General features: G+C 52.3%; 2 non-coding genes and 1 pseudogene across 2 annotated transcripts; all 3 read right to left on the bottom strand.

Annotated features, from left to right (window-relative positions):
* Window positions 1-4,353: 4,353 nt before the first annotated feature.
* TRNAF-GAA (transfer RNA phenylalanine (anticodon GAA)) lies at window positions 4,354-4,426 on the bottom strand. The gene has a single exon. It is a non-coding gene; the product is annotated as a tRNA-Phe (tRNA).
* A 12,633-nt stretch (window positions 4,427-17,059) lies between these two features.
* Window positions 17,060-17,141, bottom strand: TRNAS-AGA (transfer RNA serine (anticodon AGA)). Its single transcript has one exon. It is a non-coding gene; the product is annotated as a tRNA-Ser (tRNA).
* Window positions 17,142-21,315: 4,174 nt separating this feature from the next.
* On the bottom strand, window positions 21,316-21,515 carry LOC142016258 (small nucleolar RNA U3; annotated as a pseudogene).
* Between the last annotated feature and the right edge of the window lie 902 nt (window positions 21,516-22,417).

Raw genomic sequence — 22,417 nt, 5'->3', positions numbered from 1 at the left:
ATGCCTATTATGTCAACTTCCTCCTTTGATATGAGGTACTCCAGTTCACCCATCTTATTAGACAGACTCCTAGCATTAGTGTAAAAGCATGTTAGAAAACTACCACTATTTATATGTCCGCCTTTCACAGACGTGGTGGATTTTTTTATGCACGATTGTTTCACATCTGATCTTGCCCATATATTATTTCCCACGTTCCCTATCTGACTAACTTCTAGGGAATCCCTGTCTATGGAGCCTCGTGTAAGAGAAGTCTCCGTCCGATCCAGGTGCTCCCCCGCACCAATCGGCTTTCCCCCACCTCTTAGTTTAAAAACTGCTCTATGACCTTTTTAATGTTTAATGCCTGCAGTCTGGATCCACCTTGATTTAGGTGGAGCCCATCCTTCCTGTATAGGCTCCCCCTACCCCAAAAGTGTCCCCAGTTCCTAATAAATCTAAACCCCTCTTCCCTACACCATCGTCTCATCCACGCATTGAGACTCTGAAGTTCTGCCTGTCTATCTGGCCCTGCACGTGGAACTGGAAGCATTTCAGAGAATGCCACCAAAGAAAGTTTCATGAAAGGAAAGAAACCACATTGAGGAGGAAGGCAGCGCTCTTAAGGATTCTTCCAGAAATGAGTTGGCCCCAGAGAAGAAAAAACAAGAGAAAAGAGCACTGTTCCTCAACTAGTGACTACTTACAGGTTAGCCCATAGTGGTAACCACAACACTGCAGCGCACACTGAGAGTTTGGTGCTTTTCTGAAGTGTTCTCAGGAGCCAGTGCATCAGCCAGATTCTCTTTGAAGAATGGGCAAGCAAAGGGCACCAAGAACTTTTCAAAACTTTGCCAATAACAATGGTGCAATCGCATCTCCAATTTCCTTTTTCACAAGGAGACGAAACACAGCCAGACCTTCCAACCATCAATTTTCATATCCACTCATTGTTTCCTGCCACTGCCCAGGGACTCCTTCAACAAAACAGGAAACCAAAATGCAAGACCATCAATGGATTCTCTTCTAGCCACTGCTTGCATCCACAGCACTTCGGAGAGGCAGACACGGTGTTCCCAGGCTCCATCCCCAGTGCACAGGAGGCCCAGCAGCACAGTCACAGCCCTGCCAGGCTCAGGAGAGGGAGCAGATGGAAACAAGGCATAAATGCAGAGCACATTAAGCTGGGGGAGAAAAGTGTCAATTAAGCACAAGCAGCTGCTCCTCTTGTGTAATGGACAGCACTCAGGACTCTGACTCTTGCAGTCTGAGGTAAACTCCTCAGTAGGACTGCCTCAGTTTCCCCTTCCACACAGCAGTGCAGGCTTGTTACGCCTTTACTGCTCTACCCAGCTCTACGCCTGTGCACAGGTAATGGCTTATGAGCTGCAGGTCCTGTGACTTCTCTGCTCCTGTTCCCAGAATGTGCAAAAGTTCCTCCCAAAATCATCCATGGTACACACTGTGAAGAGGTTTCCCATCATGCCTGCCCCACAGACAGCCACAGGCCCTCAAGCAGGACCAATGTTTATTGAACACAACTATCATCTTCCCCTTCTCAATAAGGCTTTTCCCAGAACACGTTTGAACCCTGACTCTCTTGCCCTTCTGGAAGTGAGTAACATGAGCTATGAGCTCCACATTTCCTTACCCTCACCTGGATAGGTGTGTCTTATTTATACCCGCTGTGCACAGCTGGAGCGAATGCACAAGGGCATGAAGCTACAGAGCACCCAAGGGGGAGAGTCAGCTGGTGAGAGGTTTTCTTCTCTCCTCGGGCAGGTGGAAACAGAAGTGAAGAGAAGAAAATCCTCTTCTACTTTCCAAAGATGATGGCAATAGCAATTGGTAATGTACTCGCTTCTGCTAGAGCTGAGGACAAGAACAGTCATTTGCTACCAAAGGCCAACATGTCAGTGAAAGGTGTGAGAAGATTGCTGTGTGGGTGAGACAATCAATGCAAGAAGAAAACTGCCCACTATGGGCTTTGAACCCCTGACACTGCATGGAAACAGCTCATTCTCAACCAATAGAGCTAGCCAGGCCCCAAGAAAAACCTTTCCAACCTTCTGTCACACAGTTGAAGGAGTTAAGTTTGTAAAAGTCAAATGCATGTGGCAAAGTGTTGACAAGTGCCTGACCAAAGTGTCTCCCTTGCCCTCAATTGGGTGCTTAGGTGTCTGTCGGGAGACACAGCTTCAAACTCCTCTCCTGACACACCCACTTTTTGGCCACAAGAAACATCCTCAGTTCAACCTCTCCAGTCACATTAGAAAAGTCCGTGCTCAGGATTTCTCTCAGAGGCCCTTTCCCGCCCTCTCCCTCTTCAGCTCCTGTGATGTGAGATCAACCCTCCTCCCTTGGCCTCTGGGAGAGAACTGCAGCCAGCTGGGTGTGTGCTCCTGGAAAAGACTCCATGCGAGGAGCAGCAGCTGAGGTGGAGAGGGCAGAGCTGGGTTAAGTGAAAGCAAAGGAGTGATGGTCCTTTGGGGGTTTGTCTATTATCAGAGCTGTTCAATCCATAGGACAAAGGGGGGGTGGCTGCACTAGAACCATAGAACAGGGATGGAAGAGACCTAAAAAAGCCATTAAGCCCAGCCCCCTGCCCAAGGCAGGACCAGACCCATCAGATCAGCCCCACCAGGTTTTGTCAAAACGAGACTTAAACACCTCCAGAGGTGGAGACTCCACTACTTCCCTGGGGAGACCGTTCCAATGCTTCACCACCCTCCGAGTGAAAAAGTTTTTCCTCATGTTTAACCTGCACCTTCCCAAATGCAACTTGAGTCCATTGTTCCGTGTTCTGCCATCCGTGACCACTGTGAACAGCCTCTCTCCAGCCTCTTTGCAGCCTCCCTTCAGTAAGTTGAAGGCTGTTATCAAGTCCTGCTTCAGTCTTCTCTTCTGCAGACTAAACCGTCCCAGTTCCCTCAACCTTTCTTCATAGGTCACATGCTCCAGCCCCCTAATTATTTTGGTCGCCCGCCTCTGGACCCTCTCCAGTGTATCCACATCCTTCCTATAACTGGGGGCCCAGAACTGGAGACAGTACTCCAGATGCGGCCTCACCAAACCTGAATAAAAAGGAATAATCACTTCTCTGCATCTACTGGCAACCCTCCTCTTGATGCGACCTAATATTCCGTTAGCTTTCTTGGCTACAGTGGCACACTGTTAACTCATGTCCAGTTTCTCATCCACTTCAGCTCCCAGGTCTTTTCCTGCAGAACTACTACTGAACCAGTCAGACCCCAGCCTTTAAAAACGCTTGGGATTCTTCCGGCCCAGGTGCAGGACTCTGCACTTGTCCTTATTGAACCTCATCAGATTTTTTGCAGCCCAGTCTTCCAATTTGTTGAAGTCACTCTGGACCGTAGCCCGACCCTCCAGCATATCTACCTCTGCCCCTAGCTCATTGTCATCCACAAACTTGCTGAGGGTGGAATCCAACCCCTCATTCAGGTCATTGATAAATATGTTGAACAGACCAGGCTCCAAAACTGAACCGAAGTGGAACTCCACTAGAAACCGACCGCCATCCCGACATTGAGCCATTGATCACTTCCCACTGGGCCCAACCTTCTAGCCAGCTTTCTATCCATCTTACCGTCCGTTTATCCAATCCACATTCCTTTAACTTGCCATCCACACCACCTGTGAATGCTGAAGTCGCCTCCCATCAGGTCTCTTGATTGCTCCCTGCCAGCCACTCAGCCTGTGTCCTTTTTTTTGGGCCTCTGCTCATAGCAGCCAGAGAGGAAGGACAGGCTCCCTGGCCAAGGCTGTTGGTGGATGGTTTTTGTTTCACTTAGAACAAAAGTGTTCCCTTGGCTCATTGAAAGGTACCGCAGGCTGTCTGATTGCTGGCACTCATAGGGGCAGGGAATGCCAGGCTCCAGGCCAGCCATACAAGCAGGAACACATGCCAGGACACAAATGACATCCTGTGTTTGTTGCTGATTTCAGCTTGGAAACTTTTGGGATAACCAGTGCTCCACAGAATCTCGGCTCGCTTCCTCTGAGCCTCCCCTGCAATGCCATCCACCTGTGCGGCATGTGCCGAGACACATGGATAGGCCAACCTGGAGAAAGTGGTGGTGAGAGGCCCTAAGAGCTGCCTTTCACTAGCTCAGCGGGTGGAGCAGTGGACTTTCGGGAACTCTCAGCAAGTTCTGTGTAGTTGACTGGATGAGAGTGGGCACAATGGGGTCTTTTTACCCTCCCCTTGCTGAGGAAGAGCAAGAGAAGAAATGAAAAGCCTTCAAGCACCAAGGTGTCTGGAAAGGTCTGACAATGTCCTTTTCAGGAGCATTTGCCAGCAGCAAGGACCGAAGTAGTCACTAATTGCTCTGGGGCCTATGGTAGGAAAACCTCTGCTGAAGTCTGGGGTTGAACCAAGGACCTTTAGATCTTCAGTCTAATGCTCTCCCAACTGAGCTACTTCAGCAGCTGCTTGAAAGCTACCACCTCACTATTGGAAATGTTTTTCTCAGCTATTGTTGCCTTTGCGAGTGTCCTTGAGAGGCAGGAGGAATATTGGCAGCTTCCTTCAGCTTGAGTTCCTCTTTTGCCCCATTTCTGCCTTACTTCCTGGTTCACCCAGTGGCCGCAGGGGACTGCAGGATACTGATGGCAAGGAAGAAGATGGGATCTGACCCTTTCACCACAAGAGTATCTTACCACATCCTGGCCACTTAGCCTCAGGATCATTGTGTGACCGGATGGTGCCCAAGCTTTTGAAGAGGGACAAGAAGTAAACAGGGCCACTCGTGTGTAAAGCCCAAGAGTTACAAAGCAAAGCAACCCAAGGAAGAGTCTTTCAAGAAGTGACCCATCGGGATGAAGCATCCAGGGGTCCTCAAGTGCTCTTGGCCATTCTCCCTGTTGAAGGAAAAGATCCAGGATCATTGAAACATGGAGATAAATGTGTGGTTGTGCAGATCATGTTGGAGAGAGAGCTATGGTTTCTTCAACCATGGGATTCTCTTCTGGGCATACACGTTGCAAGGAGGAGATGGGATGACTTAACAAAGAGAAGATTCAGGGGCAGAGAGAGTCCCATTATGGGCTCAGGAACAAGGTGAGTGGGTTAAGAGAGTTGTTCCCAGGCAGAGGAGTTAGCTCAAGTGGTCGAGCGCTCAAACACTTGTCCTGGTATAAGTGAATAACACGAATTCAGAGCTCCTCCTTGCCTGGCTCTGTGTAGATCATTTATAGGTGCAGGGCACAAACGGAGCTGATGTGGAAAGACATGACACGACAGAGTGCTGAGGAGGACAGTGAGCTGGCAAAGGGTTTTTTCCTGCCCTCTTGGGGCATATGGGGATGGAACTGAAGAGAAGAAAATCCTCTTTTGCTCTCTGAGGGTGACAGAAACATCGATTGCTCCTCTCCAGACCTGAGGACAAGAAGAGACTTTTCCTGCCTAAGGCCAGGAGCTCAAAGGAGACAGAGAGGGAGAGAGAGAGAGCAGAGCCCTGGCTGTGCATCTCCTGGGATCATGATTCCAGCTAGTTCAAATAGTTCTTTTGAAAAAGGGGCTTCAAAACAGGTTCCATTGTTTGTAGATGCTGAATGTCCAAATAGCAGAGCAGTATTTTCAAACCCATGTTGAGTGTAGCTCTGCGATATCAGAATCAACAGCTCTGGAATCCCTCTTCTGGAATCGCTTATTGAGGCAGAACACTGCTGTGCACACACAGCCTTTGTGTCCCTCAGCCGTAGCCATGGGCAGCCACAGGGGTGCTGTGGCCTCTGGAATAAGATCGGTGAGTCAGAAATTATGTTCAGACACGGGAATTAGCTCAGTTGGCAGAGGGCTCATTTAGCATGCGAGAGGCTTTGGGATAAATGCCCACGTTCTCCAACAGAAGTGGTGTCTTTTTTCCTTCTTTTCCAAGGCAGCGTCAGGCCGGGAGCGAAGCTTCTCCAGTGCCCTCTTCCATTTCCCTCCATTTTGCTCCCTGCAAAGAAACAGCCCATTTGGGTTCGAGAGCTGCTGGACCCCGGCCTCCTTGGCCTTAACGATTTCTCTTTAAAACAAAGGTTAACCTGAGTCATGTGCTATGATTACCAAATCTTTCAGATGTCGCCAGTTCCCCATTTCTAGGGAGCTTCCAGCGCTGACCACAGTTTCCCCAGTACATCAGTCCCAGGACACCTGTCCTCTGGGTCTTCACTGGCCAAGAGCCTTCCCCAAGCAATGTGGACCATGAAAGCCCTGTGGTTGTCATGACAATCTGGGCACTGCAGTAGGTCTTCCGGAGGTGGGGGACAGTTTTTTACACCCTTGAGAGACACCACCCACTTGTCTAGCGCGGATCTGTGCAAAGAGTCACCCCCCTTGGGAGCTAAACCTCCCCAGCTCCTCTGCCGGACAGGATCTAAACTCCAGCAGAGCGAAGCAGGCCCAGGTGTGGCTGGCAGGAGTCAGGTGTGGGCAGACAGCAGAGCTCAGCCTGAGGCAGGCCTCATGGCTTAGCTGGCTAAAACACCTCCCTTCTAAACAGGAACCCCTGGTTTCCTGTCCCAGGGGTGCCCAACTACTGCCCTTTCAGGAAACCTGCCAGGACATTGCACCACACGGATGTGAGATATAACCCCCAATGCCCATTCTGCTGGTTTCCAAGATGCTGACAGGGACTCGTAAGAGAGCTGCTGACACTTCAGTGCTCCTCTGCTGAGGTCCAGGGATCATAGATTCAAGTCTATTGGTCAGTAATTATTGTTTGTGTTCCTTCATGCTGGTCCCTGCGTGTCAGCAGCCACCCCACATGCTACTGGCGCCTGGGGGGCGGGGAGGCTCTTTGTGGCTGTGTCCTGGCCAGGGCTCTCCCCACCTTTGGTTCTCTGTGTTTTTAAGCCTCCCCATGGAGTTGTGAGCATTAGTTGCCTCCTGCTCCAGCTTCCCAGAGGAGGGGAGTTGTGGTGGGCTGCAGCCTACAACTCCTGCTCCCTCCTGACTTGTCAGCCTGGCCCTGGGCCTCTTGCCTTTAGCATCAGAGGGACGAGGGACAAAGCTGAGTTGAAGTGCAAGGGACAAACTTGCGGGCGTGAGGTGAAGCTGTGAGAAAAGCAATGCCTGAGAGTGTGTGAAAAAATGGGAAGACATTATCTTATTGTTAACCCCAATACTACCAGCTGGCAGGACTCTGACCAGGGATGCCATGGGAGGGACCTGTGAAAAACATATCATTTGTCACAGAAGCTGCTCTTGTTTCTGTGCTGGAAATCACCTCGTCCTTAGGAGTTCTAAATCTGCCCTTCCCCAAGCAACGTGGACCACAAAAGCTCTCTGATTGCCAGGATGATATGTGCGCTGAGCGAGGTCTACATTGTACTGGGGGGGGGACAGTTTTTACACCCCTGAGTCATGGAGTGACACAACCGAATTTTCTAGCCCAGATCTGTCCAAAGAGTCACCCCCCTTGGGAGTTAAACTCCACAGGCTCCTCTGCCTGACAGGATCTGCACTCAAGCAGAGCTGAGCAGGCCCAGATGGGGCAGCAAGGAGTGAGTTGGGGCCGACAGGAGAGCTTGATTGGAGACGGGCACTGTGGCTTAGCTGGCCAAAGCACCTGCCCTTTTAGCAGGGGATCCTGCGTTCAACTCCCAGTGGTGCCTTGTTATCATCCATATTCGGGGTTGGCTACTGTTAGCAGACAGGACTGGTCCACATGTGTGTTAGAAGTGACCCACAATGTACCTTTTTAGCATTTCCATGATGCTGACAGGGACTCATAGCAGAGCTGCTGACAGCTCAGTGCTCCTGGCTCCTCAACTAGTGGAGGCAGGGTCCTGGTGGGTGGGAGGCTCTTTCTGGGGGTCTGCAGGCCAGGGCTCTCCCTGCCTTTGATACTGTGTTTTTCAAGCCCCCCCATGGAGCTGTCAGCATTAGCAGCCCCCTGCTGCAGTTTCCCAGAGGAGGGGAGTTGTGGTGGGCTGCAGCCTGGGATGACTCCTCCCTTCTGCTTTCCTCTGACTTCTGAATTCTGGACTAATCTCGACCTTCACAGCCTCCTCTGCTGAGGGGTTCCATTGGCTGGCTGTGAGCTGTGTGAAAAATGCTTCCTCTTTGGTTCTGGTAGATCTGGTGCCCATTAATTTCATTCAGTGACACCAGTTCTCGTGTTATAAGGAGTAAATGGTATTTTCATATTTATGGTCTTGTCAGGGGTGGTGTATTCAGAACCCCCTTTATGTTTCACAGGGCAGCGTAAACTTGCGGCCACAGTCCATAGTCCAAGTGCTGTCTGCAGGGCAGCCTGGCCTTACGGACAGAATCAAGACAACAAGGTCCTTAATGGATGGGCGCTTTGGAAGGGGGCGGGGGTCACAACCACAGACCCCACAGCAGGGAGCTGGTTTGTGGCTTAATCACACGGCTAAGCAAGTCCAGCAGTCTCTGCAGCTGTGGCAGGATTGTGTTCCCAGCACCCCCACATGACGTGAAGTTTACGTCAGTTGGGAACCAGCTTTTTTCCTGGCAGAAGGCCCCTTCTGCAGCCTGGGAAGCAGCAGGAGCATCTGAGCTCCTGGATCTCCTTTTGAAAGGTAAGTCCTGGGGTTGGGGGGCAGCTGAGGTGGATTAAGCCTGGCTGCTGGTTGGGGCCGTGGCAGGGGAGTAGCAGGATGAAGCCTGGGGGGCGTTAAAGCATCAAATGGTGAAATTGAGCCAGGACCATGCAGGGGATTGAGCTGGAGCTGAACATGGTGGGGGTGAGTCAGAGCTGCACGGTGGGTGGTGATCCAGAGCCATGCAAGGGCCTCAAGTGGGACTGCACAAGGCCAGGTGTGGTGAGCCAGGGCCACGGGGGTGGGATTTTGAGTTGTGCTTGAGGTGCATTAACCAGTGAAACCTAAACCTCCCACACACCTGAACCACTGAAACACAACCCCCACTCTGCCCCCTGCCCCCTGAACTGCCAAAACTCAACCCCCCACCAGCCCTGCACCTAAATCCCCCCCATACAAACCGCTGAAACTTAAACTCCCCACCCCGGCCCAGTGCAACCGAACTGCTGCAGCCTTAACCCCCCACAGACTGAACCTGCAGCAGCCTGACCCCCCTGCCCCCATGGGCCCTTTCCGCCATCAGGTTTGAACCCTCCCTCCCACTCATGTCCCCAAACTGCTGCTAGCCTTCAATTCCCCACAACCCCAGGCTCACTTACCTTTCAAAATCAGTGTCATCTGCTGCCACTCTGAGCACTCAGAACCAATCAGAGACTTTTACAACTATGTTGGTAGGAATTTAGTGTCCCTCTTGACAGAACCAAGCAGATGGAACGCTGGGTGGAACACAACTCACAGTTGTACGCCAGAGAGACCGTAGTTACAGAGAGAGCCCTGAATGCCATCAAGCCTCTGCCCACCATGACTGAACTCGACGCTGAGCCCACCTTGGAGGAACTCAGCGACGCACTAAAAGCACTGTCTTCTGGAAAAGCCCCAGGGAAGGATGGTATTCCCTCAGAAATCCTCAAATGCGCCAACGGTACCCTAGTTTCAGAGCTGCACAGAATACTCTGCCAATGCTGGAGAGAAGGCAGCGCACCGCAAGATATGAGGGATGCTAACATCGTGACTGTCTACAAGAACAAGGGTGACAAAAGCGATTGTAACAACTACTGTGGCATCTCCGTTCTCAGTACCATGGGGAAGCTATTTGCACGTGGTGTTCTGAAGAGACTCAATGTTCTTGCGGAGAGAGTCTTCCCTGAGTCTCAGTGTGGGTTCAGAGCTGAACGGTCCACCATAGACATGGTTTTCTCGGATAGGCAACTACAAGAAAAGTGCAAGGAGCAGAACAAACCTCTGTATGTTGCCTTCATCGACTTGACCAAGGCATTTGACCTCATCAGCAGAAAAGGTCTGTTCGCGATTCTGGCTAAGATTGGCTGTGCCCCAGCTCTGCTCAGCATTATTAGGGCCTTTCATGAAGGCATGAAGGGGACCATCGTATACGACGGATCCACATCCGAACCCTTTGAGATTCTCAGCGGAGTGAAGCAGGGGTGTGTGCTGGCTCCAACACTGTTCGGCATCTTCTTTGCAGTTTTGCTCAAATATGCCTTCGGAACTGCTACAGAGGGCATCTCTCTCTACACGAGAACGGACGGCAAACTCTTGAAACTGTCGAGGCTTAGAGAGAAGAACAGGGTGCTTATGAAGCGTCTAAGTGAGTTCCTTTTGCTGACGATGCAGCTATTGCTGCTCACGCTCAGCAGGAACTGCAGTCACTCATAACTCGCTTTGCGGATGCATGTGTGGAATTTGGCCTCACAATCAGCTTAAAGAAGACCCAGGTGATGGGCCAGAACATGGGTAATGAGCCATCTATCAACGTGCTAGACTACGAACTGGAAGTCGTCCATGAGTTCGTGTACCTCGGCTCAACGGTCTCGGGCAACTTGTCACTTGACAGCGAGATCAACAAGCGCATTGGAAAAGCCGCCACAACGTTCTCCAGGCTGACGAAGAGAGTATGGGCTAACAATAAGCTCACTGTACACACCAAGGTGCAGGTCTACGCAGCCTGTGTTTTGAGCACACTGCTGTACGCCGGTGAAACATGGACTTTGCACTCAAAACAAGAGCAGCGGCTCAACACGTTCCACATGCGCTGCCTTAGGCGCATACTCGGTATCTCATGGCAGGACAAGGTCCCCAGTAGCGCAGTGCTTGAGAGGGCACCACCTCCATGGTCACCCTTCTCAAACAGAGGCGTATGCGCTGGCTGGGCCACGTCTCACGCATGACGGATGGCCGAATACCGAAGCACCTCCTCTTCGGCCAACTGGCGTCTGGAAAGAGGCCGAAAGAGCGACCTAAATTGCGCTACAAGGACACGTGCAAGTGTGACCTCAGTGCTCTCTCTATCAGTGTGAACACCTGGCATTCGCTCGCCTCAGACATGCATGTCTGGAAACAGGGAGTGAAGGAAGCTCTTGTTATGTATGAAACTACGTTGGTGAAGGAAGCGGAAGGCAGGAGAGCCCTCACAGAGGTCCGTGCCCGTGATACCAGAGCGACGTCTGCCTCCTGCTGCTCACTGTGCGGAAAGGACTGCCACTCCCGCCTTGGATTGCACAGCCACAGGAGACACTGCGCGGATCAGTCCAGCTGGGGCGCAAACCCAGGATCCCTTGGGATCGAAGGATGCCTACAACTAATGAAAAAAGAACCGGGGTGGGGTGGAAACCACATGCTCAGTAATTCATATTTCTGCATGTTGCCCTTTTAGCCCCCCGCCCCCCCCCAACCACTCCCACCCCACAAAGAGGTGCTGGTGGTGTAGTGGTTTGCATGGCTGCTTCCTGTGCAGTTGGCCTAGGTTCAATTCACAGCTTTGCTTCTTACTTCCTCTTCCCCCAGCAAGTGCTCTGTTGGAATTGGAGAGCAGGGATGATTTGCTCCTTGGTGAGATGGGGGGTGTTGGAGTTTTAACCTGTGGTGCTTGGTGTGAGCTAAGATCTGTTGGTCAAAGCTTTCAGGCAGCTTACGTGCAACCCCTTTACTGTGGTCAAAGGGGCCCAGAACAAGGGGAGAGCAAAGCAGCTGGTCACCAGGAGCTTCAGGCGTCTCCAAACAGACCTACCCACACAGAAATGAGAAGTGGGAGGAGAAGAGTGAAGTCAAGCTGCCTCCTGGGGGCTGAGGCAACTCAAGGCCTCCTGGGGCTGCTCTGCTCCAGTGGAGTAGTGGTAGAAATGCCGTCACCACCAGGCTGTGGGAGTTTGCCGGCTTCTCAAGAAAACTGGCAGCAGAAAACTCCTGAATATTTAATACCCAGCCAGGAGTTCCCCTCTTTTTGTTCTTTCCAAATACCTACAGAAAGCCTCTGGTGCCCTTTCATGTGAGAACAATCTCGTGACTGATGCTCACCTGCCCCGACTGCCCTGGCTAGACAAGTGTCAGGTGTGAAGAATCAGAACTCTCCAAGCAGAAATCTCCATCCAGCCCTTCAACACGCACCATCCCCTCCCCCTTCTCAGTAACACTTTTCCCATCACATTTTTGACCCTCCATCTATTGTCCTTGTGTAAGTGAGGAACAGGAACGCTGAGCTCCCCATTTCCTTACCGTCCCCTGGATATACGTAATTCATGTCTAGGCCCAGTGCACAGATGGAGATGATGTGGAAAGACATAAGACATAAGAACGGCCATACTGGGTCAGACCAAATGGCCATCTAACCCAGTATCCTGTCTGCTGACAGTAGCCAATGCCAGGTGCCCCAGAGGTGCTGAGGGGGACAGTCAGCTGGGGAAGGGTTATTTTCTCTCCTCTCTGGGCAGGTGGGGATAGAACTGAAGAGAAGAAAATCCACTTCCACTCTCTGAGGATGATGGAAATACCAATTTCTCCTCTCTTCACTTCCACTAGAGCTGAGGACAAGAAGAGACTTTTCCTGCCTAAGGCCAGGATGTCAAAGGAAACAGAACCAGAGACTGAGAGCAGAGCCCTGGCTGAGTGTGTCTTGGGGTCATGACTACAGCTATTTTGAATATTTCAAAAAGCTCTTTTGACATAGGGACTGTGTAGAGAGGGAATAGTGCCTGGCTCAAAATAAGCCATAGTCCTTCCAATGTCTGTATTCAGAATAGGCTTCAGTGTCTGCAGCTGCTGTATGTCCAAATAGCTGAGCCATATTTTGAAATCCATATTATGTGCAGCTGTGCTATGTTGGAATCGGCTATTCTGGAATACCTCTTCTGGAATACCTCTCTCAGGAATAATGCTGCTGTGCAGACATAGCCTTTGGCTGTGTCGACACGTGCCGCATCTTCTGGAAGCCCCAGGCTCATGAGTTATCTGGAAAATGCTAATGAGGCATGGATGCAAATTTCCACACCTCATTAGCATATCAGCGCATGGTTCGGAGTCCAGAAGAAGCTCTTCCTGACTCCGAAGTACACGTGCAGACGTGTGGCCTGCGGGGATCTTCTGAAGGAAACCCACCTGTGCCCCAAACTCGCTCACCCGTGCCCCCAGAGCCCTGAAGTCACTCTTGACCTGCTCGGCATCACACCTTGCCGTTTCATTAGGGCCCACATGGAGAAGAAGCACAGGATAGTAGTCAGAGGGACGGGTAATCCTTGACAACACCTCTGTAATGTCTTGGATACGGGCCCCCGGCAGGCAGCACACCTCCCGAGATGAAATGTCAGGGCGATAGATGGGCATCTCCATCCCCCTTAGAAGAGAGTCCTGAGCACCACTAATCTGCACTTCCTCCTCGCAGTGGTGGCAGCAGACTTCCCAGCCGTGGGGGCACGAGGTTTCTCGTCTGCTGTGTGGGGCGATTCTTTGTCTCCTGTATCAAGTACAGCGTAACGGTTTCCTAGTACCACGGCGGGAGGGTTCGGAGCAGGGGTGGAACACTGCCTGCTGCCAGCAGTAACCAGCTGCCAGTGTCCCCCCGATCTGTCTCCTCCGCCACCAGTGGTTTATCAGCCGTCCTGTGTCCTGGGACAGTGACCTCAGCTGTCTCCACATGAATACTGTCCAGGACCTGCTCGTGGAGTCGGGTACTCCTCAACCTGGCTACCTCCTCCTGTAGCTCTCCCACCTGCCGCCTGAGAGATTCCACCAGCAGGCACCTTTCACACTGGATGGTGCCCCCAGCCTGGATATCAGTGAGTGGGAATTGCAAGCCACAGTCCCTGCAAAGCCGCACCAGCATCTGGGCAGAGGCATCCACGGCCAGGCCGTCTGTCTGGCTACAGGCACAGGTGGAGGAGACAGGAGTTGTGCAGACACAGGTGTTGGGGGTCTTCCTAACCACCATTGGCCTCCCTCTGTCACACTCCCTCTTCAAGTCCCCGTCTGCAGCTCCCTGTCCGCTTCGCCATGAAGTCCAGCCCCGAGCTGAGACTCCTTTCTGCAGCCCTATTGGCAGCATCCCAGAGCAGTTGATTGACTGGCTGACCCTGCTTTAGGCAGCGGCACAAAGAAAAAGTTGTGTCAACAACCAGGGTGAACTTGCAAATGTTACAGCTTCTTACCAAGGGCGCTGATGAGCTCTGTCCCTGAACAACTTGCAGGAGAAAGAAGAACCAGGCAGAAGTTCTCTGTCTGAGCTGGAGCTCACAGACGCAATGGATGCCTGTTTCCCTCCCATGCGACTCAGCAGGTAGTAGTTACAGTCCCCTCGAACTGGCATACCAGTGTGAATCTGATAAACTCTTGCTCGAGCTGGAGCTGCTGAGCTGTCAGCCGGCACTTTAATGGAGTGGGCCATTTTGTTAATGACCATTTGCATGGCCATTTCGAAGTGTTTGGCTTGTGCAGACGTAGCCTTAGAAAGACGAAGTTTTCACAGCTCAGAAGAGAAAAATTGTTCTCTGCTGTTGAAATATATCGTAAAGCTTCCCACAGAGCTGTCACTAAAAGCAGTGGGGGTTCATCTGGGTAAACGTGTGAGTGTAGGAGGCTCTGAGTGTGTGTGGTCGTAGAATCACAGAATCGGAGAACAAAAGAGCTGGAAGAGACCTAAAAAAATCATCGAGTCCAGCCCCCTGCCCGAGGCAGGACCAAACCCATCAGATCAGCCCTGCCAGGGCTTTGTCAAGGCGAGATTTAAACACCTGCAGGGATGGAGACTCCACGACTTCCCTGGTGAGACCATTCCAATGCTTCACCACCCTCCGAGTGGAAAAGTTTTTCCTAATGTCCCACCTGGACCTTTCCAACTGCAACTTCAGTCCATTGTTCTGTGTTCTGCCATCCGTGACCACTGTGAACGGCCTCTCTCCAGCCTCTTTGCAGCCTCCCTTCAGTAAGCTGAAGGCTCTTATCAAGTCCCCCCTCAGTCTTCTCTTCTGCAGACTAAACAGTCCCAATTCCCTCAACCTTTCTTCAAAAGTCATTTGCTCCACCCCCTAATTATTTTGGTCACCCTCCACTGGACCCTCTCCAGTGTATCCACATCCTTCCTGTAAAAGGGGGCCCAGAACTGGACACAGTCCTCCAGATGCAGCCTCACCAAAGCCGAATAAAGAGGAATAATCACGTCTCTGGATCTACTGGCAACGCTCCTCTTGATGCAACCTAATATGCCATTAGCTTTCTTGGCTACAAGGGCACCCTGTTGACTCTTGTCCAGCATCTCGTCCACTTCAACTCCCAGATCCTTTTCGGCTGTTATTCCCCACTGTCCCTCAAGTGTTAAACTTTCATGAAAGGGAAAAAAAACCAATGAGGAAGAAAGCAGAGCAGGTGAGGGTTGGACATCCCTGGACCCAGCCTCCCAGAGCTACCAGCCCTCACTGCACAGCGCTCCTTACTCAGGTAGGAGCAGCAGGATCACTCTCCCAAGGCCACCAGCACTCCACAGCAGCTCCATTGGCTTTCTCTGCTTCTCATTTCCTTGCCACCTCTTCTGGCCTCAAGAACTCCCTCTCTAGGAAGCAAGAAAGTTATAGAAACAGGAATCCACTACCAAAGCCAAACAAACACAGCCACACTTTAGCAGAGACTTGCGTGGCATCCGAGAAATCCCATTCAGTCTGGTTCAAATGCTGCTGGCTATGTCTGTATGACAAAATTATGTTGAACAAGTTTCTCGTGGCACGTGTAGACACGGCCTTTGAGCTCCAGGGGCACAAGGCAAATTAACAACCAGCTGCCCAGAGAAGGGCTTGAGCCCGGCACTGCCAGATAAAGAGCTTGCTGCCCATCCAACTTGTGCTGGTAAAAGGGGCTTTTCCTTTTGGCCCTTGACACAAGTGCAGTCAGGGCAGCATTAGAGGAATGTACAATGTTAAAGAAGCCCACATTGGAAAAGGCTGGGGGAGTTGCCTCAGGTAGAAAGCAGATGGTTCTGTGTTTTGCTGCACTTCTACATAAGACACGTTCTCTGTGATTGAAAATGCCTCATTCTCCTAGGAAAACTGAACCCTCTGGCTTCTTTTACAATGTGTCTCCTTTCACACGGATAGAGCCCTCAGCCTATTACCTATCCACCCTGCTCCTGCAGAACACAGTGACCCTCAGCTTAAAAGGGCAAAAATTATACAACACACAAAAAGTTTAATAAAATCACAGAATCATCCACACAGCACAGCAAGTACATTTGGAAAAAAAAGTATTAAACAGCAAGAAACATTCAAGAATATATACATAAAATTCAAGCTGTTAATACACATCAACCACAAAATGGATAAAAACTCTCACATATCTTTCTGCACAAACAGCTTTACAAAAACACAAAAAGAAATTATATAAGTAAGGAAGAAATTATACACCAAACCCTCTGAAGGAGCTGGAGTGGGGGGAAAGCAAGTTCTTCTCACATCACAGTGATGACACAGACAACCCACAAAGCCTCCCCTTTGTGCAGCCCATTGCCCAGAGGTGCTTCCAGCCGAATTTCAGCCCCAGAACCAGAGGCTCCAGGAGCAAAAGCAGCTCGTGGATGAGGGACTCTGGATGCACCACGCAATGCATTGTGGGTATGCACAGGAGCATCACTGACTGCCCCACAGAGCAGAGGAGCTGGGGGCTCCCAGCTGTGGCAGCTGCCCCAGAACAGGGGTGATGACAGTTTTTATGCTGTGCCCCCTTTTTGGCCCTGCACTGAGCTGGTCCCCACAACCTGTGGGAGAACCATAGGAAGGGATGCTGGCCTGTGTCTGGTTCTGCAGATCAGTCTATTGCTGTTGGGGCAGACAGGAGATTGTGACTTTCATTCCCCCTTGGGCAAGTGTCTGCCCCTTTCCCAGCTGTGTACTGCACAGCTCAGGAGCTGGGAGAGACCAGAGCCCCTGAGCCATCCTTGAAAACAGGCCCTTCCCTTCAAGGTAGCTGCCCTCTCACTGGCTGCAGCTGAACCAGGGCTGCCCACTCCTTCCCAGGGCATTACACAGGTGAGTGTAGCACTGTTGGGCTGACATAGGAGACAGGCTGGGCCCAGCAGCAGCCAGAGCAGTGACCACACCCCAGGGTCAGCATTTCCCCCAGGCACAGACTCCCCTGACCTCTTAGACACACTGGTCACAGACAGCCCCTGGGCAGTGTCTCAGAGTGTGTGCTGCTGTAGTGTCCTCGTTACAGGATGTGGCTAAAACACAGCCCTCGCTGTGAGCAGGATTTGAACCTGCGCAGGGAAACCCTACTGGATTTCTAGTGCAACACCTTAAACACTCAGCCATCACAGCTGCAAGAGCATCTCTCCTCCTAGGCCACACACACTGGTGAATACTCAGTTGGGTGAGGCTGGTCAGATTGGATTTCTTCAGCCCCGGCCCCGGCAGTGTCCCTGGAAGCTGTGTGCTTGAGCAGCTGCTTGGGAGAGATGCAGGTGCTGCCTGGCTAATTAGCAGAGCCCCACAGGCAGCAGCCGGTGTTTCTCTTGGAGGTGCACATCTGCCCAGGCCTTGGTGTACAGAGAAAACTGTATTCTACATCCCCAGGGAACATTAGAGGGAACTGTGGCCCTGGGGCAGAAGATGGTGGGGGAGGGGGATCATTCTGCCCCAGTGAAAGTTCCATGGGGCAATCCATGGCCATTGACCACAGCCCTGTATCCCCCAGACCCCCCTTCAACCCATCTGAGGTGTGTCAGGAGCCCAGCCAGGGGACGCAGACGAGGGCCCCTCCTGGAGTGAGACGGACTTTAAGGACTTCTGACACTCTGGGGAATGAGGAGCTGCTGCTCCACATGACTGGCTGGTGCCAGGATGCTGCAGCCTTCAGCCACCTGTTCTCTGGCCTGAGCTCTGAGGGTCACCCCACCTGAACAGCTGAACTACTGGGGAGAAAAGTGAAGGAACTGTGGCAGGCCAACTGCCAGGCCCAGGATGAGGCCAGCCACTCGAGGGGCAGTGGCCGCTACCTGCCCCACTTCCAGGAGCTCAACGGCCGCCTGGGACCCAAGGAGGCAGCACTGACCACATACGTCGTACACACGACCAGGTCAGATGGCGCTTTGCAGAGGGCTGCAGGAGGTATCAGGACCAGTATCAGGCAGCAGCTCCCACCCAACAGGCACAGGAACAGAAGCCCAGAGCCAAGACAGGGGTTCCAGCAATGGGGTCCTCATCATCTCTGTGTCCTGAGAGGTCTCCATCTGGCCCCCCTCCAGCTGGGCCTCTCTTCAGTTCCTCTAGGGACACCAAAGTAGGTTTCGTGCATGTTGGACGCCTGGCACAAGGGGACGGAGGCCAGCAGTGGCCCACTCACACAGCCACCAGCTCCAGTCTGGATGCACCCCACATGGCTGTGCTCCCTGAGCCTCAATGGGGGCCTCATGCAACACTCAGCACCTGCCCCTGAGGACAGCACCACAGGCTGCATGCCCAGGGAGGGAGGCTGAGCTACACTGCATATGTCCCACCCTCGCAGGGACCCCCCAGCCACACAGATCCCTCAGGGACCCCGGGCCAGATGGGGGGACAAGGTGGAGGGGGGCACACAGCCCCCAGGGCCAGGTCATGGTACTGATGGCCTTTCCCTGGGTCCCCTTCTGTCTCCAGAGCTCCACCACCCAGGGGCCAGACAAGGCCTGTACACAAGCCAGAAAGGCCCACACCAGAGGGCGAGGGGGCTGGAACTGCACCCCTAAGAGCGCCCACTTGGGGCCAGTGCTGGGGCATGTGCTGGTGCCACTGTGGGGAGGAGGAAGCTGCTGCTGTCACTGCTCACACCACCCTGCAGGACGTGACTGCTGTCACGCAGGAGAGGCTGGTGATGGAGCAGGAGGCCTGGGATTGGGTGGCAGGCAGCCTGGACACCCTCACACAGGCTGTGACCACGTGTCTGGCTCAGCCTCCCACCCCATCACCAGTCCCTCCCACAGCCCCTGCAGCTCCTCCCTCCACATGTCCCTCACAGTGTCCCACAGTTCCCCCCACCCCTCCACCCACAGTCCCTGACATTGCTGCCCTGCTCCCACCCAGCCTTTCCCCATCCCCTCCCTCCCTTCCTGTAGCCCCCAGTGAGCCCAAGCCTGAGCCCACTGGACCCCTTCCTTGTCCCTACCTCCTGATGGTCCCAGACCCATCCCAGCCCGTGTGAGAATATGGACTGTGGCCTCCCACCCGCTCCCCAGAGCCCTTTCTGAGTTCTGTTACCCCACCCCCTCTCCAAGACCTCCTCTAAGCTCCATTGCCCCCACTGCCCACCCCAGGACCCTAATTGTCTATAGTCCCCCATCCCTCTTGTCAATCGTTTACTGTTCTGTTTATGCAGTTTGGAATCCATTGCCAGAGTTTCATGAAATACTTTCCTTTATCAACACTCCCTGTCCCTGGTGTCTATTCGGAGGCCGGGAGGGTATGGGAGTGTCGGGGGGCGGGTTGATATTGAGAGGTGGGTGCATGGGAAGGGAGTTGTGGTGGTGGCTGTATGTTGGGGGTGTCACATGGGCCCCCGCACAAAGGCCTCCCAGAGGAACTTACTGACCTGCACCCTGACCCTCTGTGCCTGACAGCATGGGAAAGCAGCCAGCTGCTTGGAGCCATGGCCAGACCCAAAACCCACCCCTGCATGAACGGCTCTTGCTTTACCTCCACAGTGTTGTGGAGGGAGCAGCATGTACCCACCACATCTGGTACATTGCGCGGGATGACCTCCAGTATCCTGAGGGGGCCCTGAAAGTGCCCTTCAGCCACCTAATATTGCAAGCCCAGTTTAGGAACTAAATAAAAACATCCTGGCTGGGCTCAGTGTGTCCCATGTAGGGATGCATCAGCCACTCATGCAAGGGGTAAATGGCATTGGGCATTATATCGGGGGGCTGGTGGTGTCCCCATTTGGTAGTTCCCAGGTTGGGATGGATGTCTTCTCCTGCATGCTGCAGCAGAGCCATGAGTTGCAAAAGATACGGGCATTGTGGGCTCACCCAGACAAACCCACCCAGAATGCCATAAATCGTCCCTTGGTGTCCATGCGGGTCTGGAGCACCCACAAAATGGTACCCCTTGCAATTGATGAAGACGCCTGTGCTGCATTCTGGGGCCTGGATAGCAATGTGGGTCCCATCCAGAGCCCTGAAGCACTTGGGGAAGTCCAGCTTCTCAGCCCCATTAGGGTGACTTGCAGATCCCAGACATGGACAACCCAGTAAAGTAGGTTGTTTTTGATTGCCCAGAAGACCTGAATGGTGTGTGGGGAGAACGGGTCCATGTGTGCGTGATGGGGTGCTCCATGCATCCCCTTCCCCTCCTGCCACCGGGTCCCAGCCACCCCACCCTGTCCCTCTCCCCTGTCTCCGAGGGTCCCGCTTGCCTGGTAGCCCTCCTCCCCATGGTGGGGAGGTGCCCCAAGCATGCCCTACCTCCAGCAGAACAGCCGCAATGGTGGCCCTGCCCACCCCCAATTGGTGGCCAAATGACTGGTGGCTGTCCAGGGTAGTGAGCCTCCACACAGCAATGGCTACCCCCTTGTGCAAGGGGAGTGTGGGCGGCACCTGTGTATCATGGTGCTGGGGGGCCGGGGAGGGCCAATGACTGAGCTCCAGAAATAGCCACTTTCTCGTTCTGAAGTTGTGGGGCCAGCGGGTGTCGTTCCAGTCCCCCAGAACCAGCCTGTCCCATCACTCGCTGCTGGAGGGCTCGTCCCACAGAGCCGGACAACCCAGGGGAGGCAGAACAAGCGTCGCCCCAGGGCAGTGGCCTGTGCCAGGGTAGCCATTAGGCTAGAGCCCTGGAGCTGCTGGAGGGTGGCAGCTCGGAGCAGTGCCTTCAGGCTGACCATGGCCTGGATGGGTCGGGCATCAGGGAGTCTCTGGGGGCCATTGTGTGCCACCAAGTGGCTTCTCCATGTGGTTGAGTTCTCGGTGCTCTGGGTACAAGCCAGCCCTTGGCATGTGCAGAATGAGTGTGTTTTGGAGGAGCCCTTTAAAGGAGCACCAGGCTGCAGCCCCCAGAAGGGCTTATCTGCCTTGCTAGCGCAGCCACGGCATTTTCTGGCCCTTTTCTCACAAAAGAGCACCCTGTGACATGTGGCTGCTTCCTTGCAAACCAAGGGCCTGGTCTTTTCAAAGAGCAGCTCACAATCTCCTTTCGCTTGGGGCGTGTGGACGCTCGCTTTCGAACGCTGATCTGTCAGAAGAGGGCTTTGGAAAGTTTGCCTTTTGACATCACACTGTGGTGTAGGCTCAGCCAACCACGGAGAAAAGCAGAACCAGGTCCCCACGTGAAAAGTGCAGCATAGTGTAACAAAGGAAATGTGTGTGTATTTTAAAAAAGGATAAAATTATTTTAACAATTAAGAAACAGAAACTTTTAAACACCATTTTCACTCTGTCTGCTCCTGAACATTTTATGTAAAAGCAGCTAACGCAATTCTCCCCACTCTCAAAACTTCTTTTAAACTTAACAATAAGAACCAACCACTCAGACGAGGTTCTCTTGTTCTTGTTTCCAAAAAAAAACAAGAACAGCCATCAAGAGCAAACAGCAGCAGTGCCTGCTTATCTTATGCTCAAAAGAGAACACTTCAATTCATCATCATGGATGGCAAAACCAAGAACACCAACATGCACTTCTCTAGCTACACACCACAGAAATGATCCCTAAAAGTACAGTCTGAACCACATGCTTCTCAGCTGCACACCCAGCAGAACAGGCACAAGCTTCCTGCCCATGGGGAACGTTTTCAAACAGCTGCTTCCACCCTGCTCCAACTAAGGGACAAAAGTCTAAAACCAACCACCCTTTCTCTGAAGCCCAATTCACCTGCTTTGGGACGCAGTGTATCAGAGGTGGTCGCATGTGGCTGTTTGCAGACACACCTCTCCTGATTAGCATACAGCGCCCTTTGGAGTCAATCAAACCCTCTCCCTTTTCCTTCCCCAATCTGCCACTTTTCTTACAGGCTCTCATGTGACAGGTATCAGGCACAGAGGACTCTGACAGGTTAGTTCCTTCTGCCAGCTGTGCAGGTGATGTAAAAGGAAAGTAGAGAGGCACTGAAATCAACAGGCACCTATTGAAATGAAAACAAAAAAGCAGTCAAGTAGCACTTTAAAGACTAACAAAAGAATTTATGAGGTGAGCTTTGGTGGGACAGACCCACTTCTTCAGACCAGAGCCAGCCCAGAACAGACTCAATATTTTAGACACAGAGAACCAAAAACAGTAATCAAGGTTGACAAATCAGAAAAAAACTATCAATGTGAGCAAATAAGAGAGCAGAGTGGCAGGGCGGGGTGAGGGTCAAGAATTAGATTAAACCAAGTATGCAAAAAAGCCCCTATAATGTCCCAGAAAATTCGCATCCTGGTGGAAACAAAGTGTTACTGTGTGGAATTAGAATATGAAAGAGAGTTCAGCAGTTTCTCTTTCCAAAGCAGACTGAAAATTCTTCTTCAATAAGACGCAAACTCTTCACTCATTAACAGAATGGCCCACTCCATTAAAATGTAGACTAACTGTTTTGTGGATCAGGAGTGTTTTGATGTCTGTTTTGTGCCCATTAACTCTTTGTCGCA

The sequence above is a fragment of the Carettochelys insculpta genome, chromosome 7, assembly GCF_033958435.1.
Source record: "Carettochelys insculpta isolate YL-2023 chromosome 7, ASM3395843v1, whole genome shotgun sequence".
NCBI classification, from domain to species: Eukaryota; Metazoa; Chordata; order Testudines; family Carettochelyidae; genus Carettochelys; species Carettochelys insculpta.
Note: the sequence above shows the minus strand (reverse complement) of the source record. Positions and strands in the feature narration are given on the sequence as shown.